The sequence below is a fragment of the Nomia melanderi genome, chromosome 1 (assembly GCF_051020985.1).
Source record: "Nomia melanderi isolate GNS246 chromosome 1, iyNomMela1, whole genome shotgun sequence".
Classification (NCBI taxonomy): domain Eukaryota; kingdom Metazoa; phylum Arthropoda; class Insecta; order Hymenoptera; family Halictidae; genus Nomia; species Nomia melanderi.
The window spans coordinates 30,324,341-30,350,797 of NC_134999.1; the positions used below are offsets into that span (position 1 = coordinate 30,324,341).

The following is a 26,457-nucleotide window of genomic DNA, read 5'->3' on the forward strand; positions in this document are numbered from 1 at the left end:
CGCCCTTTCGCCATCCAGTTAGACACCAAATCATCTATTGCATACCGGGTGAAAAGATCGACAAGCGAAAATATAAACATATTTCAATACTGAAGTCGCATGAGTAAATATTATACAATACATTATTTTTCGCATTATTACTGTAGACGACGTAAACATAAAGCTTGCGGAGTAGCGAGTTCAACAGAGTTTCGGTGCTAGGTTCAGAATTCGAATGCTCTATGCTGCTTGCAATTCGGCCGCTTCTATCTTAAAATATCCAAGAAAAAGGACGAGGATGACTAAACCTTAGGGCCCAAAACACGCGGGAACACGCAGCGATAGATTGAGCCTTTTCTACTTTTTGTTTGAATGCAACATGTATCACGAAACTTCGGAAAACTCAAACTCATCGTTTATAGCTGCAATCCACTGGCACTACTTGAGAAAGTAAGATCGAAATTAATGAAACTGATATTTCCTTTATTGTATGTTTATATCTGATGCGTGCGGTATTTTGAAGTCTCACGCCTCAACCCTCGATGCTCGCAGGATTCTCTCACTTCTCATTATATTCATTCTCCGACTTTGTCAAACTATAATCGAATAATCCCGGTCCTTTCCGTACTTGCTCCTTCAGCTCAATGGAGAAATGAAAAGATATCGTCTGTGGACAGTATGAAGGCCTTCAGAGATGAACTCTAATTGTCGTGACTCAGACTTTGTAGGTGGCTCTGCTGGAGAGAGTGAAGCCAGAAAGCAACCAAGCAGTTTCATGTCCCCACTCTGTCTTATCCCTTCCACTACCTCATTTCTCGTCAGCAGACATCCTCCAACAACCTCCGCAACCGCCGCAGAAGTCAGGGTTACACCAAGGAGAGGGTAAACTGTGTTCCCCTCAATTTCCCCGTTCTGGCCAGACAAGCTGCAGATGCCCGAAAACAGTGAATCATTAGGTCAACGCGGCGCGTGGTAGATAACGTGGATTGGTCATCCAACGCATCAGTCAACGGTATGTGTCGCGCGTTGTGGTCGCTCGTAAAAACGCCAGGCGCTCGATCCCCGGAGAAATAGTCCTGGCCAGGTTAACCCTGCAACCGGCCACTGAACCCGCGACCTCGGATACGACTAGAAGACGGGACGCGAGTCGTCAACGAGCCGAAGACGTAAGCATCCGCTTCGTAAAAACTGGACCCCGAAGCGGCTCGGACTCGCCGGAGGAAGCTATCTCGCGCAGCAACGGGTCTCGTGAAATTTAAACGACCGCCTCGGCGTCAGATTTGATCGACACTCAAATCCAGCACGGATCCCTGTGATTCCCCGAGAATCTGCGCAGACGACGACCATTTAAATTTTGAAAGAATCTCCCTGTCGCCCCTCGTACAACATGCGACGCAGCCTTTTTTTAGGGATTACTGTTTACGTATGGATGAGGCACAAGGTCGAATCGATTTCTTCGATTTAAGGGGATGTTTTTTGGGAATTCGCGTTGAAAAGCGGGGTGCTTTCTTTGGGGATTGCAGGTTAGCTTGGTTTTGTGATTGTTGAATGTGCACTTTGAAACTGGTGAAGGTTTGTTTAATTCTTGGGTGGGTTGTTATGTACCTGGATGTTTGTTTATGTATTTTCTTCTGCACTTGTGTTCTTGTGGAAATTTGATAAGATTGTTTATGCTGCGAATACGTGCTGACGCAAAATGTTGTAACCAAAGGATTAACCACGTTTGCGTTGATTACTTAGGGGTCGATCTATTCACATTTCAATCTCACTTCGATTCATCTGAAAATCTTTACCATTGTCACTATAAAATAAATATACTAAAAGTATTCTACGATTGTAATAAAGAGACACGCGAAGACAATATTTCCTCAAAATGAATCTTTTTCTACATTTGACTATTCACAATTACGACTCCCATTAAAAGAAGTTAAAAACTGCATCGAAGTATCCTCTAAATCTCCACTTACCGAGAAATGATCGTCCCAAGCGTCGGTTAAAAGTTGAAGATATTTAACCAGGCGTTAAGTCGAATCGCGAATAATAAAAAGGAAATATAGTTGAAGGGTTACTTCGCGGGGTATCCGTAGTTGCAGGAAATATTCGTTCCCTCGCGAAAATCGTTCCTCCTCATTTTCCCGGTCGACGTAGCGCGCGGGCCCATCGCGGGAAACCTAGGAAAGAATTATTATGCGAAAAGTTCGTGCTGCTCGTTTCTTCCCTGATGGACGATTAAAACTTCCACCGTCGAATTTACAAATTCCTTCGGGGGCCTCGCTGGGCGGGGGCATTAGTTCGCCTCGCTTGGCGAACTTAACCGAGCCCTACCGTCGCCGACCTCGAATTAGAATTTAAATCTGCGGAACGACTCGCTCGTAATGGCTCGATTTCTTTCGTCACGGAAACACAGATGGCTAACCGTCCCCCGAGACACTCGACAACCTTGTCTCCTTTCCACCTTGATGTATAAAGTGTAAGGAAACGTGTGGAAACAGGGTTGCAAGTTACGAGGGTGCACGACACTGAAATAAGGAGAATTCTGATTAAATGTGTTCTCTGCGGGTTATCGTTGACCCTCGGCGAACGAATGTCGCCATAATGATTTCGAGTTGTGATACCTAAATTCGGAAACTGCGAATGAATAAATTCAGTTTTTTTTTGCGATCAAGTTTTCGTAAGTTTAAAATATTCTCGTTTGCAAAGGGTTGACAATATGGATTGTTTAGGTAAGTTGAAGGTATATTTTTGATTTTGTATGGCTGAATCAAAGATCAAAATGGCGGGAAGATGTTAAAATAAAATTACAAGCGTTGAATTTAATAATGTCAGAAATGTCTTGGTTATTGGATGGCAAGTTCATGTTATTATTCGACTTTAGAGCATGAATTTTTATACAATAATTGTTAAAGAGATAAAATAGTGAATTGTAGTAAGAAAAATGAAAAAAATAACTAGAATTTTTCTTTAATAGTTTGCAGGCATCTTGTTTTACTTTGTAAAGATCCTCATCTGTTGTGTAATTTATCATTTATTACGATTTTTCAGAAGATAATTTACGAACATTGATTTGCAACAAATAATTCTCGTATAATACAATAATCAAATTCCTTGTTTTGAAACTTCATGTTTCACGGTATTGTTAATAATTACCTAAATCTGGGAGAATTTTATTTCAAGACTTAGTAGAAGTTTTTCTCTTTTTGATAAATACAATTATTCAATAAAGAAAGTAGTAGTATCAATATTAAATAATACTTTATGCTATCACAGCCATCCTCATTTTCGTTGAAAATATCCATTCATAACTTCTGCGCAATATACCTTGTTCCCTTTTAAATGCTTACTAATTTCCCGAGAATTAAGTAAATGTGGAAAATACGAGATGAATTAGCCGCGAGAACGAATGCAGAAATTCTTAAGCGGATTACAGTTCGACCGGTCTTTCTCGAAGGTAATTGGTTTATCGTGAAGATTAATAGCAGTCGAGGTGGCAGGGGAGGCTTCTGTACGAAGAAACAAGGTCAGGTATTATGTAACCTCGCTCATTTTGTATGCACGATGGGACAAGAGCAAACTGTCAGTGACATTTTGATGGTCAGCGCTGATTCGAGTTGCGATAGAAACACACATGTAGATTGCAACTGGAATTCTCTAAAAAACTAAAATTATCTCGTTATGACTGACGCGTTTGCGTGATTCTGAGTTTTCCGGATGCCGTTAACTTACTATCCGTTTATTGTGCATTTTTACGTTGAGACCATTTATTTGTTTTCTATGATAAAAATAAGCTTGGAGAACTGTAGATCTCGAGCTATCATATTTGTACAATTAAAACAGTTTCAACGTAAGTTAATTTATTGCCTTCGTTCTGATGGAATTATATTAGGAGCTAATGGTTTATTAAAATGACTACCCAACAAAATATTCAAACTTTTATATACTTCATTTGCATTCTGAGATTTCCATGAAAAGATATAATGAGAGTCATCGCGAGAATCTAAAAAAGTAAGAAGTAAAACTTATAATAAAAGAAGTATATTTCTATTTATTTACTGTTTCTACAAATTATCTGTTATTCCCTTAAAAATTCCCAGTGCCATTAACACTAGATTTGCGGAACGAGTCAATTTGACTCACATTGAATTTTATAAATATTATTTGGTAAACATTTGGATCAATTTGACAGTTACACAAATATATACCAATTGTTTACTTTTAACCCTCTAATTTCTAAAATCTAAATAAACGAATATCAATCTTTCTAAGAACAATAGGACAAACTATACTGTAAATATCCGTAAATCTGGCGTTAAGTAGAAACATGTTTCTTCCACGAAGTGTCTTCATTGATCAAGCAAGGGACACAAATGCTTCTCTGCGTCCGAAGTTCCTTATTTTATTGTTTTCTCCGAGTGCAGGCGTGCAGTCTACTTATCACGGCAGTTATTCATTTAACCTCCTTGAATCTCGTACACTCCAATTACATTCGCTTTATCCAATACCGCACCGGAAAAATGACTTGTTAGCTGCGAACCAAAAACCGTGTCACCCATATATGACTGACGTAACACTCAGATTGTTAAGGCTCCGCTACGCTTATTGCCACACCGTTAACCGTACGATCTACCTCAAACGATCGCTGCCGCGGAACGTCATTCCGATAGAAATTCTCCGGCTCGTTCTTCGGCAAACATCTGGCGTGCGCGACCTGGCTCAACGGAGAGAAAAAAACCTGAACAGGGTCAAGAAAGACCGAACAACTGTTCCCGCAGTGTGTCACTTGTGATGGGTCAGCAGTCACTTTGAGTCGCGTCAGATGTATACACTGGGTGTACCAAAAAATATAGAACACGAAATCGAAAGAGTGGATGTTCTTCGTTGAAATTCATTTTGGAGAATTATTTTTTTTGTTGGAAGTTAAGGTTGCATCTTAGAAATATTAATAATTAAAAATTGAGCATTCGACTTCTGGAGTGTACTGTTTGAAGATCAATTGAATATTTTTATTTAGAAACTATAATTTCTTTAGAGAAATTTTATGTTTCAGTTTAGCTATTACTGAATTAGTTTCTTTAGTAATTTCCCAGTAAACATTATTGCTATAAGAGCTATAGAAGAATAATTTATTATAATATGTTAAAATAAAAGAATATCGATAGTTTTGTTACATTACACATACTAGATTCTTTTGAAATGTATCACTCTATACAAAATGATTAACACTAGAGCTACCGAATCAGATAAAATGTTTGGTTTCAGTTTTCTTATTTCGCAATTCTATCATAAGAGTATCAAATATCCAAAATTATTTTACAAATCAATAGCTGCACTTTCATATTATAATGAGTGATTTTAGAAATAAACAAAAATCTATTATCCTAATTTTCATAAGAATTACATACCAATCACATTATCGGTAGTTCCAGTGTTAATAAACAAAACTACACATCTCCGTAAAACAGATGAAAACCAAATTCCTCACGCCAGACTTTACCAAATCCCTGAATTAATTTCCAGCGCAATCTAATCAAGACTCCGATGCATAATTCAGTATTTCATAAAAACAAACGTTAGAATTGGAAAACAATCTCGTCTGCTGAACACTAGATTTATTAGACGTCTACCCTGCAACTTGTTCTATAGTTCTAGAAAAATTGATGTTCGTCCATTTAAATCGTCAAAGCGTCAAATCAAGTGTTGACTGCGAGTCACCTCCCGAGTGCAAAGGGCTAACTACTCGAACAGCAAGATCGAACAGCTTTTCCTACTAATTAATCAATTAACACATAATTTAATTTCATCTGCCGAAGGTTTCGTATATTTCAAAGAATCTTCGTCCACGAAAGGTTAAAGACAGACAATGAAGACCCGTGTAATTGCAATGAAAATCGCCTCGATAATTTGCCACACAACGTTTATAAAATTCAATACGCGTCAAAGTGACTGGCTCGGTAAGCCTAGTGTTAACTCTTCAGTTAATCCCACATGATTTCAATTACAACTCACCGCGCATCCCGACACGCTCGAAATTCGTTCCTCCCGCGGAACGGAAGACGGTCGCATGCGCGTTGATTCGACGGTAGCCGGCTCGCGAGGGTTCGCGTCGGCGGTGAACGGCGTGGGTGGAGGGGCGCCACGTCGGTTTCAGGGGGAAAAGATAGCGTAGTCGCGACCCAACGATACGAGTTGCTGCGGGAGGGGGTAGAATCAAGCGAGAGGAGAGAGAGAGAGAGAAAGAGAGAGGCTCGTAGACGCGAGAGAGGGTGCGTGGTCCGCGTGTCGTTGACAGCGGTGGCGACCAGCGGGTCGAGTCAGGCATCGCTCGACAGTCGAAGCCGGTCTCTCGGCGCGCGAGTATCGAGGGTGTCGTGCGATATTTCTTGTTCGCGATCCGCGTGAACTTGACACCACTGTCAACCGTTCTGTCGCGTAATCCCCTCTCGCTTCACCTCCCTCGTTCGACGTTTACCCTTCACGCGCGTCTCCCTACTGTGTGCGTTCCTTTCGGAACACGAAGAAAACGGGTCGCATTGGTTCGACAGCTCGCAGCTTTTATACTTCCTTTTTTTTTTAATTTTTTTGGTGCGGTACGGAATCGTTTGCACTCCCCGGTGAACCTGGTTTCGGCGGGGTTGCAACCGGCGTTCTTCGCGTGTGTCCAGTGCGCGGAAGTGTGTGAATGGTAACGGAGATATTACCGCGAGGACGTTCCCCCTGGCCGATTAACTGCTAGGTAAGTCGATCCCCCTGACAAGGCGCACTGCGTTGCACGCTTGACCTCGTGGCGTTTCTCGTGGAGCGATAAGTGCGATCGTCACGGTTTCAACCCCTTGTGTAACGTAGTGAAATTAGCCGTTGAGCTGGTTTTTTCGGGGCTTGAGGTGTGCTGGTGGATTTTAGGGGTTTTTATTGAGGATGGTCCTGGGGAATGTTGGGGTGGTTTGTTGGTTTTTGTGGTTGTGCGTTGGGGTGCTTCTTATATTTGATTTTTATTGGGTTAGTGTGATGTTTGGGGTGGAAGTTACTGCGTAGGGAGGAATCTTTTAGGTACTTGGGGAGTCTGTGTTTCTTTGGTTTTTGTGATTGTGTGTTGGTGTGTCTTTGACGTTTTGTTGTCACTGTGGAGTTTAAGGTAAACTTTAGGTTTGCAGGGACGTTTCTGTGGACTTGTTTTTTAACATCTTGTTTTCTGAGTTTTTGTAACAAGAAAGTAAATCGCGTAAATACTTAAGCTGATAATAGTTTAATATTTGTAAATGCAAAATGGTATTTTTCTTGCTACGAACTTGAAGTGCACCTTTATTGATTAAATTCAATTAAATGTCTTCGCCACGTGTCTGGCTCGGCATTATAAAACGAGGGATTAACTTCTGTGACTTTATGTCGGAGAATCCTTGACATTTACCTTTAATTCGGTTACTGCGGAGTTCAAGGGTATGCGAAACTCGTAAGAATTCTAAAATGAAAGATTGGTAGCATTTTTCGAAGCAGAGTTTTCTGAGAATCCGAAGAATTTAAAGGTACATGACATTTTATTGAAATACTTGTTCCCTTCTGTTTTGCACACTCACGTGTTTCAACCCTTTCGCGAATCACTGAGTGACTATGTGTATTTCCATTGCAGTGCCAATTCTTTTCTGTTCCTGTCAGAATATTTTGCAATTTCTCTTGCTCTTCATTCTTTGAATACTTTTCACATAACGAACATTTCTATAAAAAATGTCGAATATTAAAACTTCAAATACTATGAACATTTTGGTTCCGTATACAAAGGATACAAATCAGGAACTCATTACACTGCAAAGTATCAAAAGTTACATCTTATAAAAATCTATATCTTCGCAAAGTCCCTACAAACATCACTTACCTGCACAAGATTACCTCAATTTCCTCAAGTTTCAAATTATATAGGCATTATTTAATATTCTTTTAAACTCAAACATGTATCCATAATCCGCATCGATGTTAATTAAATTTATTATACCCTCCAAATTCAAAATTGCTCTGCAATAGTGGTTAAAAGAATAATTAGATTCCAAGCATAATTGAATAAAATATAATCTGCTTTATTCAAATATAACAGTTGATTCCATAAATTATCTTTTGCAATTAGTTTCGTTGATCGTCGTTATTAAGTTATTATATCAATTATATATCAGTTATCAAGTTATTATATAATTCAAATCGAAGTGATTACGGTGAGTTCTAATTAATAATTACAGGTGTTGTACTTCATTAAAATTATTGAAATCGATTGAAACTTGCGTTTTAATTATTACTTCTAAAATGTAATATAATCAAATGGTATTTTATCCAACTCCGATTTTGGTGCTCTGGGTTCGTCGTATCTTGGTCGTTGTAGCGACCATCGTATGTCGTTATCGTTGATTTTGTTTACGTTTGGCGTCTGCCAGTAGCGAGAATAGCAGACACGCTCGTAGCACGCAGCCAATGGGGACGGTAAACCGTGTCCAAGGTTACGGTCTAATTGTTCGAATTAAAGTTTTCCCGAAATTGACGGTCGACCTCGTCGTTTCAACTCTCTTTTAATCCGTCGTTCGTCATGAAGAACGAAAGGTGGTGGATCAAGTATTCTTTAACGGGGTGTCACAGCCCATTCGCCATCGAATAACCCAGTTTACCACTCGAATGATGAGGCACGCTACGCGCGACCTACTTAAACAGGTGTAGACCAGATTAAAAATCGTATATATTAATCTTGGAAGGAGACGAGGATAATGAGAGTGAAAATTGATTCGGCAATATGAAGAAAAATAACCAACGATTATGAACATTAATTTTTTTGGAGTATTTATTCTGATTATTCGAAGTGATAGGAATATAATGTTGATATAAAAGAAATTAACTGTTTTATGTACTTTGTTGTAAATGTAATAATTATAGTGTTAACGTAATGTCCATTGATAATCATTTTTAATGGTTACAGATGTGTAAATGGTTTATTCGTAAAACTGGTATGTGTATATGGCAATTTGAACTATGATCAATTGGAGGGTTTCGACAGTTTTAGGTCTGAAAATTAATGCAGAGATTTTATCATCAAACATTACCTCTTAACACGTACTAAAGTGTTCAGTGACTAATTGTTTCAGCGATTTGAACGTGTTCGAGATTTTATCGCAAGATCGAGAACAGTGATTCAGAGTTTCAACTTTCTGGTCTCATTTGTAGGCTTGGTTACCTGGAGGAAGTTAATTTTTCTTAGTAAAAGGTTTATTAATCTTTGTAAGAATAATTATTATAAGAATTATATTATAAAGGTAAAATACATTTTTTTACGAAACTTGACTAGAGATTATACGAGTGTAAATGGTTAAAACGTGAATTAAATATTTTCTTCATCCACCAGTTAACTGTGTTTGACGAGTATATACGTCACCTTAAAACGCAAAATGGTACTAATTTTTTCAAAGATAAATTATTTATTTCTCCAGATGAATGTGTAGTTCTTCTTTGTTTTGCTTTAGTTTTTCGTTAGAATATATTATAGATGCATTTGCTCCGCGTCTGATGAGTATACGCTTTACTATTTGATCTTATTGCGAGCACAATGAGAAATTTTTCAAATTAAATTCCACAGTTAACTGGTTAAAAGGAACGTATGTGCTTTTCCCCTTGACACTAACACTGTGTGGTCTCTTTGCCTTGACACGTAAGTTATTGCTTTGTCTGATCATTGCACGTAAGTTATTGCTTTGTCTCTTTTATAATCATAGGCAATTTCTATACAATTAGAGTACATTTCCTGATAATTACAGAGGCTGAGAACCCTACCAAAACTTAACCTAACCTCTTATTAGGGGGAATATTCAAAGCCTCTTCAAATCTATCGAACTGACACATGATTGACCTTCCGTTCCGCATGTTGCCGTGGTACGTGCCGTAGTGAAAATTAAGCTTCTCGACATTGATTTACTTTCTTGCCCTGTATACAGGGTGTCCTGCGCAGATTGATTAAATTATAGTTTCATTTGTCTATCTATGGAATTGTATCATACACACGTTAACATCAGTATACATTAATACTATTAATAATTATTATTTCTAAAGAAAATACAAACAAGCCTTAGAATTAGAGAATAATACAGTATAATAACGTTAAATTCTAATTTTGATAAAAATATAAATGATTTTCTGTCTCTCAAAGGTCAGAAAAAGGTGTCGTCGAACAATATCATTTGAATCTTAAAACGTTACATCTGTCTGTTACGAAAATACAGGAGTTTTAACGGTTATATAATCAGTTTTGTGTCAATCATAGTTCTGTATGCAGTTTTTTATGCACAATTCAGTTTCATTTCTTATTATTTATAAGAAAAATGATTAGGATGTTCGCGTCGAAGGTTAATTAACTTCAGGGATTTTATGACTGTAAATTAAACTCTAGAAGCAACAGTCAAGCATTCATAGATTCAAATCCGCTGCAATTTTCAGCAGATGCACGAGGTGATGCGCTGTTCGGAAGCATTTATAATTCCTCTCAATGGAATTCGTGTCTTCCTTCCATCAAGTTAAACTTATTGATTGGCTCAGTTACGGTGGAACACATTTGTTGTCGATGTTACAGTGCCGTTTCTCATCACGTTCGATGCTGGGTGATGCCGACAGGAATACTTAATAGATTGCTACATTTCTAATTTACTTCGCAGTTTGTTTCTATCCAGTTAGAAACGGTTAGGAGCGTGATATTTTAAAGTAAGCTTCCCGTATTTACACGCCTGTTTCAGCGACAGTTCTAGATTTTAGACGTTGGACACAGCTCCCAGGTTTATGTGCCCTAGAATTGCCGGCTGCGGAAGAGTTAAAGCGGCTGTATCTTAAAGGGACACGGTTTCGGTATTCAAATTTGCCTCGGCGTCGAACTATAGGCTAACAGCACGTAATGCAGTGCTAGAAATAATTAAAAGCTTAAGTATATTTTTAACCGTTTCGTCTCTGAATATGTACTTTTTTTAGTATGAATTTTGCGAACATAAACTTACGGTTGCGTTCTGATCAATTGAAACACATGTATTGATAGTTGATTAGCACTTAAGCTGTCAGTCATAAGCAAAGGTCCTCGTGTGATACAATTTTCCTTTACCTTTAAGACGTTCTCTAGCTTTCTTATTTAGCTAATGTTTTTATTGCACCGAAACAAAAATTAATAGTAGAACTACCGAGCGTTTAACATCTTTAATATGCAATTCTTATATAAATGGTAACAATAGATCTTTTCGGTTTCTTCGTGTATTGATTGTAGTATCGAAGTGAAATTATTTATTTTTCTAATCGTTTCGGATATTTAACGCCTCTAAGATATCAATAGTTGCGAAATAAAAGAAGTGTTAATGGAATTGTTGGTGTACTTTCAAGTTGCGGTACAAAGGTAAAAGAATGAAACGAAAGACGACACTTTTTATTTAGTTTGCATGTCGGTAAATCAATTTATTTGTAAAATGGAGGAATTAGGAATGGGTAGTTTTGACTCGTCTGGTAATTCTAATGTTAACTTCTTGCTCTAGAATACTGCATCAGACTCCCGACGAATAATTCAAATAGAATTTATCAAATATCAATGTCGCTTAACTCTTTCGAGTTCAGATCATCAGATCGTTTTTCATTGCTAATGAAGTGTTTCCAATGCTAAATAATATAAGCTAATTACTTTTCGAAATTTCGTGGTGTTCCGTATTTAAATAGCATTATGCTAAGTCACGTCTATCGTTCGCGCAATGGAATTTTCGAATCAATCGTGTTCCGATGTGTGCATTTGCGAACCGTCTATCGCTAATCGGATTTCATCAATCGAAGCTCGACTTTGCGCCTCGGCGCGCAAAAAATTCGGTCGTGTTGCTGCGCGTGAAAAAATCGTCTAGACTATTTAAACTAGGCTGGATATTTATTTCTGATTGGTTCAATGATATTGATGACGGTCGAATGTAGTATGGAACTTGTTTAGAAGTTTCTATGCATGTCTGATCATTTAATTCTTTTATTCCGTACCAAGTAGTTTAAAATTAAAAGACTTCGGTATTTGCAGATACCGAAACTGATAATGAGATTTATTTTACCCGAATTAATATGAGATTCCATTACTCTTAATAGAGCAAATAAAATCAAATTTTAACACAATTTCTGAAGTTAATTTACTACAGAAGGTCAGCCAACTCATGCTTTATAAATAATCGTATCCTTTTTATTTATTTATTTCATTATTCCTGCATTCAACCACAACCAAATGCTAAAAATTATTATAACAATGATTGGCATTATGAATATACGAAATAAATTGCAGCACTTATTTTGCCAGCTTAATATTGGAAAGTGTCCTTTGTTCACCGATAGAACTTTGAAGGTAACAATACGCACAGTGCTCTTCACGTGCTTATGCAATCGGATTCATTCGAACTGGATAGGTAACGCAAGACAGTATGCAGTGGTTCGGTTTCTCCGTGTCGCGAAAAATCGATGCAACAATCTTTACTTTGATCTCCGACCCCGGAACGTGCAAGTGCGTGCTCGTGCTTGATCGTTAGCAAGATAACACCTGGAATTCCAATAGCATGCTGTACGAATGCGCCTCGGTATCTGGTGACAAACGGTGCATTGTCCGAATGTAAGCCAAGATCTGGTGATTACACGCTCTCCCGTTTCCTATAACGAGCTTTCGTTATAACGTGCTCCTAGCCCGGCTCTTCGATGGTCAGTCCATCGGTAATAGATTCGAACGTTTGAGCTATTGATTTGGAAGATCCCTTTTTCTCTTTATTTTACGATTTGTTTCGAAATTTTATTGGAACGCATAGATGTTTGAATTGCTTGTTTAAGAGTTGTAGATTTTTATGTGGAAGTGGATTGATAAGCTTTTGTTCGATTTAAGTAAAATTAGATTTTATTGAAACGCATACGTGTTTGAATTATTTGTTTAAGAGTTGTAGATTTTTATGTGGAAGTGGATTGATAAGCTTTTGTTCGATTTAAGTAAAATTAGATTTTATTGAAACGCATACGTCTTTGAATTATTTGTTTAAGAATTGTAGATTTTTATGTGGAAGTGGATTGATAAGCTTTTGTTCGATTAAACTAATATTAGATGGATTAATGGAATTATGTAGGAATTATATATAAAACTGATAAAGTTTAGAATTTATTTAAAACTTTGACTGTAATGTTTTAATGCTCAAGTATCGTTAATAGTATAGTAAGTATGTATAGTATCTTATGTAATATTTTTGAATAATCATAAATCATTGGTTATTCTAAACTTGAAGAAATAAATAACTATTTATAGGAACTAGTACTGGCAAAGTTGTTACAGTCTGAAGCCAGATCTTCGCAAGGTTGGTTGACGAGGGTTACAGTGTTGTCTTTGGTTACAGGTATTAATCACCAGGACAATTTGTTATTCAGAATTCATATTTGACACTGATGGCCATTAATGTATATATAAAATAAGATATAAAAATCTTTGAAATAATTATCGTAATATGTATTAGTTTCACGAATATACGATTAAAAAGTCAATTTAACTGTTCGGTAGTTTTAGTCTTGTTTATATTTCTGTTAGTTGTAAAACATATCATTATTATTTCGTTAGAAGATGGTGAATATACCTAGCGAAAAAGCTTCCGAATGCAAAGGATTAATAACACTTCGAAGATTATTACTCGATATAGATAAAATCGAAGCAATTGTACGGAAATAATTTTTTGTTCCGTCTTTCGGCCGTTCATTGACTCTTCTCCTGTCGCAGAAACACTTCAAGTTTCAATGCTGTTGGCTCGCATTATTTACTTGATAATTTGAATTCATTTCGCGTGAAGTTGCGGACGTGATCGGAGAATATACCGGTGCAGTTCGTGTTCTGAAAATACGTGCATTTCTATTACTCGAAGAAAATATTCCCGTTTCGCAAATGAAAAAAGATTGTAAGATTTTCTGAAAAAGCAAGCTATATTTAAAATATTAAATACGAAATAATTCATAGTAATATTATAATAAAATACATTGCACCTATTTATTCAATACATTGAATACAGAAGACAATACAACAAAATTTACTTAATAACTATTTATGTTGAAAAACAGGAACAATAGTTTAAACATATTTTACTTAATAGACTACAACGTTTTAAACTTGAATATAACCTTAATGAATTCTTCACAAAATTTCTGGTTTCCATTACTCTAAAAAAGACAGGAATTACATAGAAATTATTGTCTGATAACTTAAACCTAACTAACGTTTTATTTTTCATTTTTCGTTACACGAATGTTTAAGATTGTTTTAAATTTCCGCAACCGCGAATAAAATAACTAATCTCTGTTTGATTGTGTATGATTATGCCGAAGATAAAGTGTATTCGTATCTCGATTATTCGTTTTATAAATTACGTTATAAATCTTCGCTCCTGTAACAATACATGCTGCATCTAACAACGTGACATTCGTATTCTCAGGGAAAAGCTGATAAGAACGTCGTTTTCGGGGAATTCGTCCATACAAGAGTATATTTTCATTCAGCGTTGCTTGTTCGCTTACAAAGGAGACATTTGTACTAAGAATCGGATGATTGCTACCGCAATTACTCGCACGTGATATCTCTGTAGGCATAGTTACACGGATGTGTACACAGTGTTATCAACGTTACGGCTTCCTTAGTTTCGACTCCCGCCGTTACTCGCGTTTTGTCGAGCACAGTTTTTGCCTCGGTATTTAACGACACCGTAATTACGTGGTAATTTATCTCCTGCTTTCTTTTTTGTTAATCGAGTGCGTTGTACGATGTGGGTCGCGCGTGACTCTAAACACCATTTCTCATTTACTGCTCTAAGCTTAAAGATACATACCTTTGACCCTTTTATTTTTAGCGCATTAACTTTCACGTTGCTCGCGTGCGAAAAAAGTAATTTTCCATTGAAATTAAGAAGGGTTATATTAATTTCAGCTTTATCATATTTCAGCTTTCAGGCTTGTTCATTGTTTCCTTGAATATTTTCTAGCGGAGAGTTTTTTATTTACTTTATACGTTTGTATATGAATGTTAGAGGATAGAAGAATTTTAATATATTGAATAAGTGCATGGTTTATAAGAATTTAATATTTCATGGAAATAAAGTGCAGCTGACAGTTCTAATTTAAAACCAAGGCTACACTGAAAGTTAAATTAACAAATTAAGTTACGACCGAATATAATCGAAAATAAAAACCTAGAAAGAGAGAACTGTGCTTAATATACTAGTTAACAACTGTACTTTAATCATTACATACTCAACACTCATCAACAAAAACAAAAGTTCCACTAAAAATAAAAAATTACTTAATTACACGTAATCCCTATAAAACTACAACAATAGATTCTCAGTTTCTTCATACATTAATTATAGTATTCAAGTGAAGTCATTAATTTTCAAAGCCACTCCAAATATTCAATGCCATGAAAATATCAACAATTACAAAACGAAAAAATCGAAACCAGTCATTTTCACCGGTACCATACTTCTAGTATTAATAATGATACTATAGATTCACTTTCGAATGTGATAGATTATCTTCTCAGGCAACAATCATTGTCCAAACTTGCATTAACAAATGGATAAATAACATACATAAAGCGATCACGAACTAATGAATTCAATCCAGAAACTGGAGAGTCTAAATTTTTCGATGTAATCTTCCACCTGAAATGTCTGCTAATTCCACTGTTAACAAAAAAAACTATCAAAGCCATCAATTCCATCTCTATGTCTCCTAAAGGAAGCACCAAACAAAAGAAAGAAAACAAGGTGAATCGAACTGCATACGACACATCCGAAACAAGTGGCAATTGTCAGAAGTATTAGAATGGTTGCTGAAAAGATAAGAACATCGCGAGCGAGAACCCGGGGCAATTTGGTGGGAGCCACGTGCCCAAACTCTCACCACCCTCCCGGCACCTCGGGCTCACGTTCATGACCTACGAACACTCTAACAAAGCGCCTACTATCCCGTAACACCGGGCGGAACAAGAAAGAATAGATAGAAGTTGACCGCAGTCGCTTGGAATGCTGCCGGCGTTCTTGCCGCATTAATGACGAGCAGACGTTACGTGCATTATTGCGGCAGTTGTTTCTTATCTGTCAGACTGTAGCTAGACAACCATAAATCTTTCTCCCCCAGGCAGGTTACATCGAGCGCGCGAGCGTGTGTAATATCGAGGCGTGCGAGATATCGGGAATCGAGTCCTCTCTCAGCCTGCTTTTCTTTTTCTTCTCTCTCTCTTTCTCTTTCTCTGTCTCTCTTCTTCTCCTCGTTTTTTCCTCGCGTAACTTCTCGGCAGTGCATTTAACCGGGGTTCGTGTCCGTATGTTTGTTTCGCGATGTTTTGCATGGCAGAGAAGACGATTTTAAATTCAAATCGGCGGGTACCAGACAGCGAACGCGGCTCCACGATGTTTCGGTATTATAAAAATTTCCGGTTTGTATCGGAGAACGGAAGGAACGATAGGGGAATTGTTGTGATGGAGATTTATCTATCCGTTCGGTTGTTATTTCGGGTTATTTCTGTTCTTTTCTGAGAGAATAATATTATTCTGCCTTTCGCTCCGTGATTTATATTTCAATTATGAACTGTACGACTACGTTTTTGTTGGTGATTTATTGAGGGGAAAGACAGTTTTAGATGTATTCTGTCTGTAGTGTATACCTCGAAGCATGATAATTGATAATCGAGTAATGTTTAGTTAGAATTGAGAAAGGTCGAGTGATATTTGTGCTTGTTAAATTCTGTTTAAAATGTCCACGAGTCTTGGGGTTATTATAAAGTAGGGGATTAATGAATTCTGATCTGTTGTTAATAGAAGTACTCACTGAAAATTAATTATCGGATGCAACTGTGTTTGCTTAGAGAATATTTAATGTTAACGTGAAACTTTGGTAAATGGTATTCTGACTTCTTGAGACGATGCGGAATTGTTTTAGATTAATTACGATTCACCTAGATAAAAATTGTATTTTTAATTATTATTCTTAACAAGGACTTCTTTCGAATTCTTTTTTCGACTATCGCGGTAGTCAATGTTAATTAATTGTTAAAACTTCTGACAAAATTCAGGTCGTCGAGAAATTTATTCGACATCGTTGACATTTCAATTGTTTTTGATGGGGACGTTTTTATACGCGTGTTCTAATTGAATATTGTTTCAATTTTCGTTACATAGAGAACTGAAAACCGGACTGATGTTTTCATTGAACGATTCCACGCTTCATCAGCAATTTCAGTTCCCGAAAACTGCTGAACGCAAGTGATAACGGTGGCGTTAGTATTTGCTTAAAAAATAAAGATATTCGACCGAAATGGATTCGAATCGCGATGAAAAATGACGTTGTCGAATAATCCCCGTTCGATAAGCGTGAACGTATTCCTCGTCTCTTTTGGTGTATTTAAATGGACTATCGAAACTTTTAATTAATTCAAGTGGTCTCGTCGGTGTGCGTGGGTCGAAAGAACCACAAATGTTGCTAAAAGCTCGCCGCGTCGGATAGACGACAAATGCATCTGGCCTTACTTATCGAATCGGTTTTTCATTATCGCGTTTACGTCGATTGCGAGCATCTCGATACCATTATTTATTAAACGCCAAATTGATTGCGAATGGAATGAACAATTGCACGATCGATCGTTTTTCCAACGATTGCATAATACTCGGTCTCTTTTCCTTGGGACTGGAAAATTTTGCACATTAACTTTAAAACAAAAATTTAACAATGGTACTTTCAAATAATTTTTTGGTTTCACTTAGACGTGGAATGAAAATAAGAATTTCCAACGATTTCGTAATACTTTTAGTACGTCGTAGGTCTTTTTTCTCAGAATCGGAGGATTTTCTAAAGTGATTTTAAAATTAATATACGTATTTAGAAATAATACTGGTGATTTTTAAGGATGCTTTTTATTGTTAGCTTTAGAATTAGAATGTTAGAAAAATGAAATTGTGCAAATGACAATGTTTTATTAGTTTTTGAATATTTAATCTTATTGTCAAAGTAAACCACTTTGATTATTTTACATAATTTTATATGCAATTTTTGTTTTATACTGGGATTCTTGTATTGTGCCTTAAATCTTGATGCTCATGTTACATTTTAGCCCGTCGTAATTCTCAAATGACATAACGTATTTACAAATACCTTTCTCAACTGATGGGGCACATAACTGCTCAAATGGTGTTTCACAGTACATTCATGTAAATTTCCAATGAAACTCTAATATTTACGCAATATCTTATTTCAGGACATAAATGACTAACAATATCTATTCACAAATAAATGCCAAAAGTACATTATCGCGGCCACGGTACTGATTACTCATTAAATCCGACACTGAGTCGGTCATAATTCAGTTTTACTCGTTAAAATTTCATTCGGAATGCTTCCGTCCGTTTCAAGAATTTGGAACACGTTTACCGTGTAACTCAAAATCAGCTTCAATTTCTGGCGAAACGATAAGTGTAATTTAATTGTCTGGCAGAGTCTTGTTCCTGTTACGCCACTTGCTCTATCGACCAAAAATGTGAGACTGTCTGGCTTATTGTTAGCTTTTATGGCACCCAGACGTTTAATATTTGTTTTACGACGGCCATTTACTGCTTCTTAGCGGAGCGTCTTCGAACGTAAATAGTAATCCTCCAGTTATAAGTTTTCTTTTTGTTTTCTGGACAGGGTACAGAAACCTAATATGCCAAAATTGGCTGAAGAGGCTTAGGTATCGTTTACGAGTCCCCATTTCCATTTAATTTTGCGCTAATAATCTGAATAACCTTAAAGCCTGAAAACTGTTGTTATGTTTTTATATTAATGTTTATCGTATTTGCATTGTTTGAGAAATAAATGGCTCAGAATAACAATTATCTGATTACTATTTCTAGAAAACAAGCTTTTGTAAAATGTTTTTAGATTTTTTAAATACTAATGTTACAATGTTGTTAATAACGTTGATTATTAGTAATTATTAATAACAATAATTGTAATATTAGTATTTAATCAATCTAAATACATTTCACTAAAGCATTTTCTTTTGAGAACTCATGAATAGGAGTTAGACTACTATTATTTGGAGCCATTCAAATGAGAATAGGTACCTTTCATTCATCAGTTGTGAATGATACTATCTAAACAGGTTCATGACGCATAAAGCTGAATACTATAGTCAAAATACTCATGACTCATGTGTATACGACCGGTCAAGGTTATATTGTGACCAATATATGGGCTATATTGGCCTGAGCTGCCACTATCATGACCATGTATTAGTCGGAGACACCTGAGGCAGGTCTATTGTAAACTACGTGTAGATTAGGAACACTTGAGATACGATTGCTTGAAGGTGTGAATCATCTAAGACTGAGATCCAAAATAGCCCTTAAAATACTCTTCCATTTCCAAAGCAATACAATACTTTGTTCTTTTATTGGATAACTAATTTTCCTTGATAAAATCTTCCCAAAAAAAAAAATAAATTATTTCAATAAAAGGCCTACAAACTACTGTAAAACGATTATTTTAAATAAACAGAGCTTAACGATTGTAATTCTGGCATTCAGTATTTATAAACACTAATTTAAAACACAAAAGTACCATTATTCATTTGCATTTTTTAAAGAAATTTCGTATGCAAAATATTTATTGTCTTCTCATACTATTTCTCGTATTCCATTCGTTCGAAATATCTTTCGGAAAGCAAACAGTTCTCAAACAATTTAATACCATTAAGTCAGCAAAACCTCTACATTTCCAACAAAAACTGTCCTCCATTCATTTCCTTTCCCGAGCAAACGAAATGAATTATTTAAATCGGCGGACTCTCTCGTTTTTCCGCAACCGTTATTAACTTACTCCCAAAACTCATCACCGATAATGCACTAAACCGTCGAAATCAGCGGCGAGTAAACGAACCCCGATTAATTAATTTCGCCGGCAACGTATGAAGCCTGGAATCGAAAAATGAACACGAGGGGCAGGTCGACGCTCCGCGCAATCAAGGAGCTGGGCACGCTCCGATCGGCGACTGGGATTCTATTCAACTTCAGAAATGAAGCGCGATGCATCCATAATTAAATCTCTGCAACGGTGCCTGAAATTTATTCCGTGCATTTCAATCTATGTTGTGCCCCTCGTTTCGTCTTTCCTGTCTCTTCCTTTCGTCCAGCGCGTCGTTTTGGTCAGGTACTTCTACCCAACTGTAAAATATCGATATCACACCGGTATTTTCGATTACATCTTCGTTAACTCTTATAGAAATTGAAATATCAAGTTAGCAAAAAAGTTTTCTCGTCTTAGGAGAAATTTAATTGTATATATTTAATCTTCGGAAGAAGATTAATTAATGATACGAGCCATTTTTTTGAAAATGGTGTAGGTCCGTTTTTTCATACATTGAGATATTTAACACTAGATTTATGGAGATTATTCTATACTTCATTCTATCGTTTCTAGAAGAGTGTATGTTTGTTTATATAGATTACGAAAATTGGTGTTTCAAGAACAGAGAATTACAATGAGTATTCACGAAGTTGCATCAATCGAAAGCGAGTTAAATTGTTACGAAATAATGTTTAAAAAGTTCAATATCCGTCAAATTGACGGGTCCCGTAAATCTAGTGTTAAGGGTTTGCGTTTGAATCAGTTTGAAAATATTGGCAAACGTTAATCGATAAGGGTGATTGGAAAACCATAAACTTGTTAAATTTTATTATGCAATAATAATTAATAAAATTGTTCAAGAAAATAAGCGATTTTTTGGCTAGAAATGAGTTCATTCCACTTTCAAAAAAAACATTTTTGAAATAACGTTTTACAGTTAAACATCTTTTGGTTAGTTTATGAGAATATCATACGTCTTTGATTGTGTGATTATAAATATAAAAGATATCTATGTCTCACTAAAGTGACCATCAACTCAGTTTTCTCCAAAAATGGACTTACACTAGTTTAAAAAAAAAACGACTCGTATATTGGATATTGTTTTCTATAACCTTCATCCATTAACTAATAAATCCTTTATGCTGGATTTAACCCCTTCGTCCCTGAATATCTATCTTTCCCCCTAAATTAAAGAGAGAACCAAGAACAGCTGCTGTTAAGTGAAATTGAAGTTTTTCAGTGAAGGAAATAAGATGAGCACTAATAATAATTAACGCTTAAGCTATCAGCCATAAAATTTGATATTTAATATTATACTCTGTATAATGTATCAATTCGAGAAATATTGAAATAAAATAGCTTCGTTCCTCAATGCACGTGTGATTTCTCTTCGAGTTAGTTTCACAAAATATCATCTGTACCTCATCAGAAAATGTTAAAATATTTCTAGTGAAAAACTTTCGAGCGCAAAGGGTTAAATGTTCGTGGTACTTATGTGTACCGTTCGGGACGAAAAGGTTAAAAACAACCCTATTATTCGACCATAAAAAGGAGTAACAAAAACTATCTTTGCACCATATACAGTTTAACTTTAAATGGTCCAAAAGTAATTAGTGACTTGTAACCGTATTGACGAATGGCAAATTACTAATCGAAAACATCGGGAATAGAAAATATAATGAAACCACCGTTAAACTGGTTGGGAAAAGATAGAAACCAATCGATCAGCCGAATTCCTTAGCCTAGCCATCAACTGATCTCTTAGCAGTACGTCTGCGACGTACGTCGTTTTCGTTTTTGGATTTTTTCCAGCTCGTGCCGCAAATTCTAAGCGTCCCGCTGACACCGAGCCGAGATTTCGAAGCGGATTCTCGTGCGCGAGGTGTAACAACCTCGTTTTCTCTTATTCCCGCGTGCGATATAGCTCAGCCACCTACGTGTTCACCGGTTCGTAACAGTTTGTTCTGATACAGGGCCAAAGGTTTCCGTTTAGTAGCTTCGGTCTGTACGTGTGTGTGTGGATCTTCTGTTTCTCTTTGGCCGATGCTTGAAGGATATATTGTTATCGGCAGTATCATAATTTAGTGGGCGCTTCTTTTGGAAGTAGCGTATCTTGTATTTTTATAGCCTTCTTTGGTTGATACTTGTGAAGGATTCGTTATTGTTGGGTGTACTGTAGTTGAGTTCTTTCGTGATTGATATGTTAGTAATAATTTTTGTTTCGGTTTTATTTTGGAATGTTGTGTTATTTCTTTTTTGCAATAGTTAATGTTATTGAGGAATAATTGTTATGTGGTATTATTTCAGCAACGTAATCTGTCATTTGATGAAAGATAAATATTGTTTTAATGATAACTTTGTATGTAATGTTTTGGAGAACAATATTGAAGGACTTTAATATCTAATTTTATTATAGAAGAATTGTGGTATTGATTATAATTTTGTGTTCTATTTTATTTACGTAATTTCGAATTTAAATAGGGGGTTTTATATTGTATTAATTAATGGAATGGTATACCTACGTGTTATTATGCATTTAGAAAACACTACTCTAATTTCATACTATGGTTTAAGTTTATCTAACATACCAGAGTTCAGGTGAAACCGGATAAACGAGCTTCCACTTTGACAGGATAAATAAGTTAAAAATAATCCTAAAAATCTCATTCTGCCACGAGCCAAAACGAACTGTATCCGAAAAGTCACGAACCAGTCCAATCGATTTTAAACGAGTTGAACGTATGTACAGAAACTTCTTTCTTATTGCGTTACGAGTTAACATTTACACAAGTTACAGTGAGATACGAGAATCTGGAAAGTAATCTTTTGAAGTTAATAATCAAGAAAATTTCAATCATAGGAACCTATATTAAATTTCTCTGAATACACAGGTTCGATTACCATTTATATCCAAAAGCAAATAACATAGCAATTCAGTTTGTATATTTAAAAATTCACTTCTTCCCACCCATCAATCAATCAAACATCAACCTTCACAATAACCTTCCAACTCACACAAACGCAAACCAACCGAAACAAACGTACAATAAACACACACCTAAAATCCACAAACTCATTACCAACTTGCATAAAAATCTGTCCTGCCCCATTCCGTCGCAAACACCGACAAACACCGGCCAGTCCATAAATCAACTCTGTCAACAACATTATGTTAAACCCACACATTCACGCGGGCACGCGTGAAGCGCAGCGAAAAAGTACACAGAAGAGAACAGAAAACAAAACAGAAAAATATTTACGCGAGCATACATCGACAACGATATTTCTACGGAACGCGCGAAATGATTTCCGCGCGGCGTTTGATATATGGACCCGGGATCGACAGAAAAGAGGCATTGGCGGTGTATAAAGTGCGTCGGGTTGAACATTTAAATTTTAAATGGCTGGCATTCCGTTGTGTGTGCCCGAGCACGCACACGTTGTGTCACACCGGTCGGTCCTGGGTCGGATAGCTGTAATTCGCTGTTGCTGCCCCCCGCGCTCGCCCTCCCTTCGCCCCTTTACCGATCGAACCCGTCCTTTTTATCGTGCGATCGAATCCCAGAATGGCTAGATATTTGCCCGGAGCAGATATCTCGTACAGTTTCGCTGTCCCCCACGGATATATTGCCCATGGATTATTAGAAGTCTGGCCCTGGAATGATTGGTTATACGAGGCTCCATTTGCTCCCGGTTTTTCCTCGTGTCCCCCCGGTTCTCGATATTCGTCCTGCATCGAAAAGAACACCGGCGACCCTTTCCTCTCTTCCTCCTCCTTCAACTCGCGGATTCGAGGTAATATCGGGCACGTGCGATCGTTCCGTAAGCGATTTTAAATTTGATTAACCCCTTGGTGCTAAAACTATCGAGGAGACAAGCAGACTTTTCGAAATTTCTTTATAGAAACTCTGAGAATTTCGGTGGAGAGTTAAAGCGGATGTATCTTAACCCCTTGCCTTAGAATGACGCGTGAGACCCGTGGTGAAAATTTTAAACAGACTTTGACGAATGTAAATGTCACTCAGTTCTTGTGAATTTCAATGAAATATTATTTTTCTGTTATAAATTATTGTATTGTAGAGCAAATTTCGACATAGAATATACATCGAATTTTTCTCCCTTTTCAATGAATTATTAACGATAGAGTTGTTATGTTGATCACAGTTGAGAAATAAATCATAGGGCAAAGCCCCAAAATTTGACTACTTGCATAACGAAAATTGAAGGTTACCAATGTGTTGCTGAGTAGTCTCTGCTATACAACATGATTTTCGTTTGAAAAATAACAATTTTACGCAAATGAGTGCTGTTTTTCTGTTTATCGAAATCGAAACGCAAAATATTCTTTGTTATTGAGAAAGCTTCATAATATCCTCATAACGTAAAAAAAATATATACCACCATATGCTTAGCTCTACACCTTACACCTTTTGTCTAAAGCATTTTCTTCTTTCACTCATACTTTTTAAGTTATTGAGTTTTGTCCAGAAAACAGCCGTTTGGCACTGTGCGGCGTTGGAGTGTAGGGTAACAGCACCTGATGCAATGAGGTATCGATAATTGCGATATGAGGAAGTTGAAACCTGTCATTTTGACGAATGCGTAGTTTTAACACTAGAACTACCGTACCAGTAAAAACGACTGGTCTAGATTTTTTGTTTCGCAATTATTGATATCTTAAAAGCATAGAATATTCGAAATGATTTTGAAAATAAATAGCTTCGCTTGAACACTATAACGAATGCCCGAAGAAACAGAAAATAATCTATTGTTACAATTTTTATAGAAAATTGAGAACTGATCGATCAGCAAAATCCTTCAAAGTTTGAAATATTATGTTTTTAATGAGTTTTCTGACTTTTTCATTCTTTTCTTAGTCATTCTGTGGAAGTTCGAAATTTGAATATGGTAATGATATGAATGTGACAGTTACAGCTTTTGAAGATTTCTCCAATGGGTAGAATTAGAAGGCTTCTCAGAATTTCAAGCCCCTTGTTATTATTATTTATAACCGAGTTAAATTATTCATGGAGGAAACGAAATTTTAGTTCGGTTTAATTTACCAGGACTTTTAGAGATCTTCAAAAACGATTACGCAAGAAATAGAAGAATTTCCGCCTTGATTGTATCATCATCAACCTGTCTGTTCCATTAAGACAGGAAATGAAATTTTATTTTAGTCGATAATTGACTATAAAGTTTAACAGTGTGTGAAGAAGTCCGCTCTTATAGGTACGGAAAGATACAAAGAAAGAATTACAGCATATGCCAATTATCCGGTTGCAGAAATATATGAAACTTCCGCTGCGAATAAAACAGCATCCATTTGATGTAATTATAGCGTAGGAACATATATAAATAGAATATAAAAATTCAGAAATAGCATCCTGACGATCATGGTCATACTACATTAAAATATTTCTCTGAAACATGCACATCATTTCAAAATATTCCTGGAGATTGAACATTTAATATGACAATAACCTTTAATTGCTTAATAGCAATTACATGATTGCTATTGAATTATAAATAGCTTTGATGACCATACAAAAAGAAGTAGAATTTTATTAAAATTTTGATTTCCTTCTTTTCCAAATATTTTACAAACTACAAAGATCAAATGGAAACTTCGGTTTAAACAAAAGTTTACACAAAACTTTCAATTCCATTCTTCTTCGAGTATCACAACAACCTATAAAATTCAATCAAATTTCAAGCAAATATCCAACAATGTTTTAATAATTTCAATACTGTTAATCATATTAAATTACTTAAAAATCGCGCAAGGAGGATGAAACATGCACAAAACTTTCCATTGGATTCTTCTTCTTAGTTCTTTTCGGCTTCAAAGTCTAAATTTCAATTAAATATTCATGTAACAATGCCTCAACCTGGCTCAGTGCCCTAAAAAATCCTACAAAGAGAAACGAGATTGTATGAAACTTTCAATTCCGTGGCTCCCACAACATACAAAGCAAATTGAAACGTATTTCCACTGGACAATGTTTCTTCTAACGATACGCGATAACAATCAGCCCAGAAATCGAATGGAACATTTCACTGACGAATCCGCTGGACGCGTATTCCGCCGGACTGAGAGCCTTTAATCTCTTTCTAGAGAGAATCGAAACGATAATTGCGCGTAAAACCGAATTAACGATCCCGCCTGGTCCAGGGTCGCCTTGAAACGAGTCGCTTAGAAAGGCGGCGGCAGCGTGCGCGCGCGCGCCCGCGTCGTCCCCGTCCATTGTATTCAAATTAGTTTAATAGGACGCATCGATCAAACGACAAATCCTAATTACCGTGTATCGGCGGCTATGTGAACGTTCGCGGAACATACTGTCGGGCAAAAATTTCAATCTCGATTATCAATGCAATCACTGCGCTCACATGGACTGTTCCACTGCCTGCAACACGTTGATTATTTAATTAATATTCATCAGAATCTCATGTATAATCGAGACAATTTCGTTTTATAGAAATTGGAAAGTTAAGGTTTTTCTTTGATTGCGATTGTTTTGTTAATCTTCTGTTCTTGCGTTTTGGGTAGAAAATATAGTTTGGTCCAATTTTCAATAT

At 36.5% G+C, this 26,457-nt stretch overlaps 1 protein-coding gene and 1 long non-coding RNA gene across 5 annotated transcripts in view; one reads left to right on the top strand and one right to left on the bottom strand.

Annotated features, from left to right (window-relative positions):
* Positions 1-4,435: 4,435 nt before the first annotated feature.
* Positions 4,436-6,009, bottom strand: LOC116428617 (uncharacterized). Its single transcript, XR_004235290.1, has 3 exons — positions 5,983-6,009; positions 4,604-4,684; positions 4,436-4,502 (listed from the first exon to the last, which is right to left on the bottom strand). It is a non-coding gene; the product is annotated as an uncharacterized LOC116428617 (long non-coding RNA).
* A 213-nt stretch (positions 6,010-6,222) lies between these two features.
* Positions 6,223-26,457, top strand: part of Pgant9 (polypeptide N-acetylgalactosaminyltransferase 9) — a 442,501-nt gene continuing 422,266 nt past the window's right edge. For 3 of the 4 annotated variants that reach the window (XM_076364352.1, XM_076364362.1, XM_076364360.1), the window contains exon 1: positions 6,229-6,709. The gene's annotated coding sequence lies outside the window, so the exon portion shown is untranslated. Of the gene's footprint in view, positions 6,710-26,457 lie in introns of all 4 variants that reach the window. The other variant, XM_076364365.1, reaches the window with a different exon arrangement.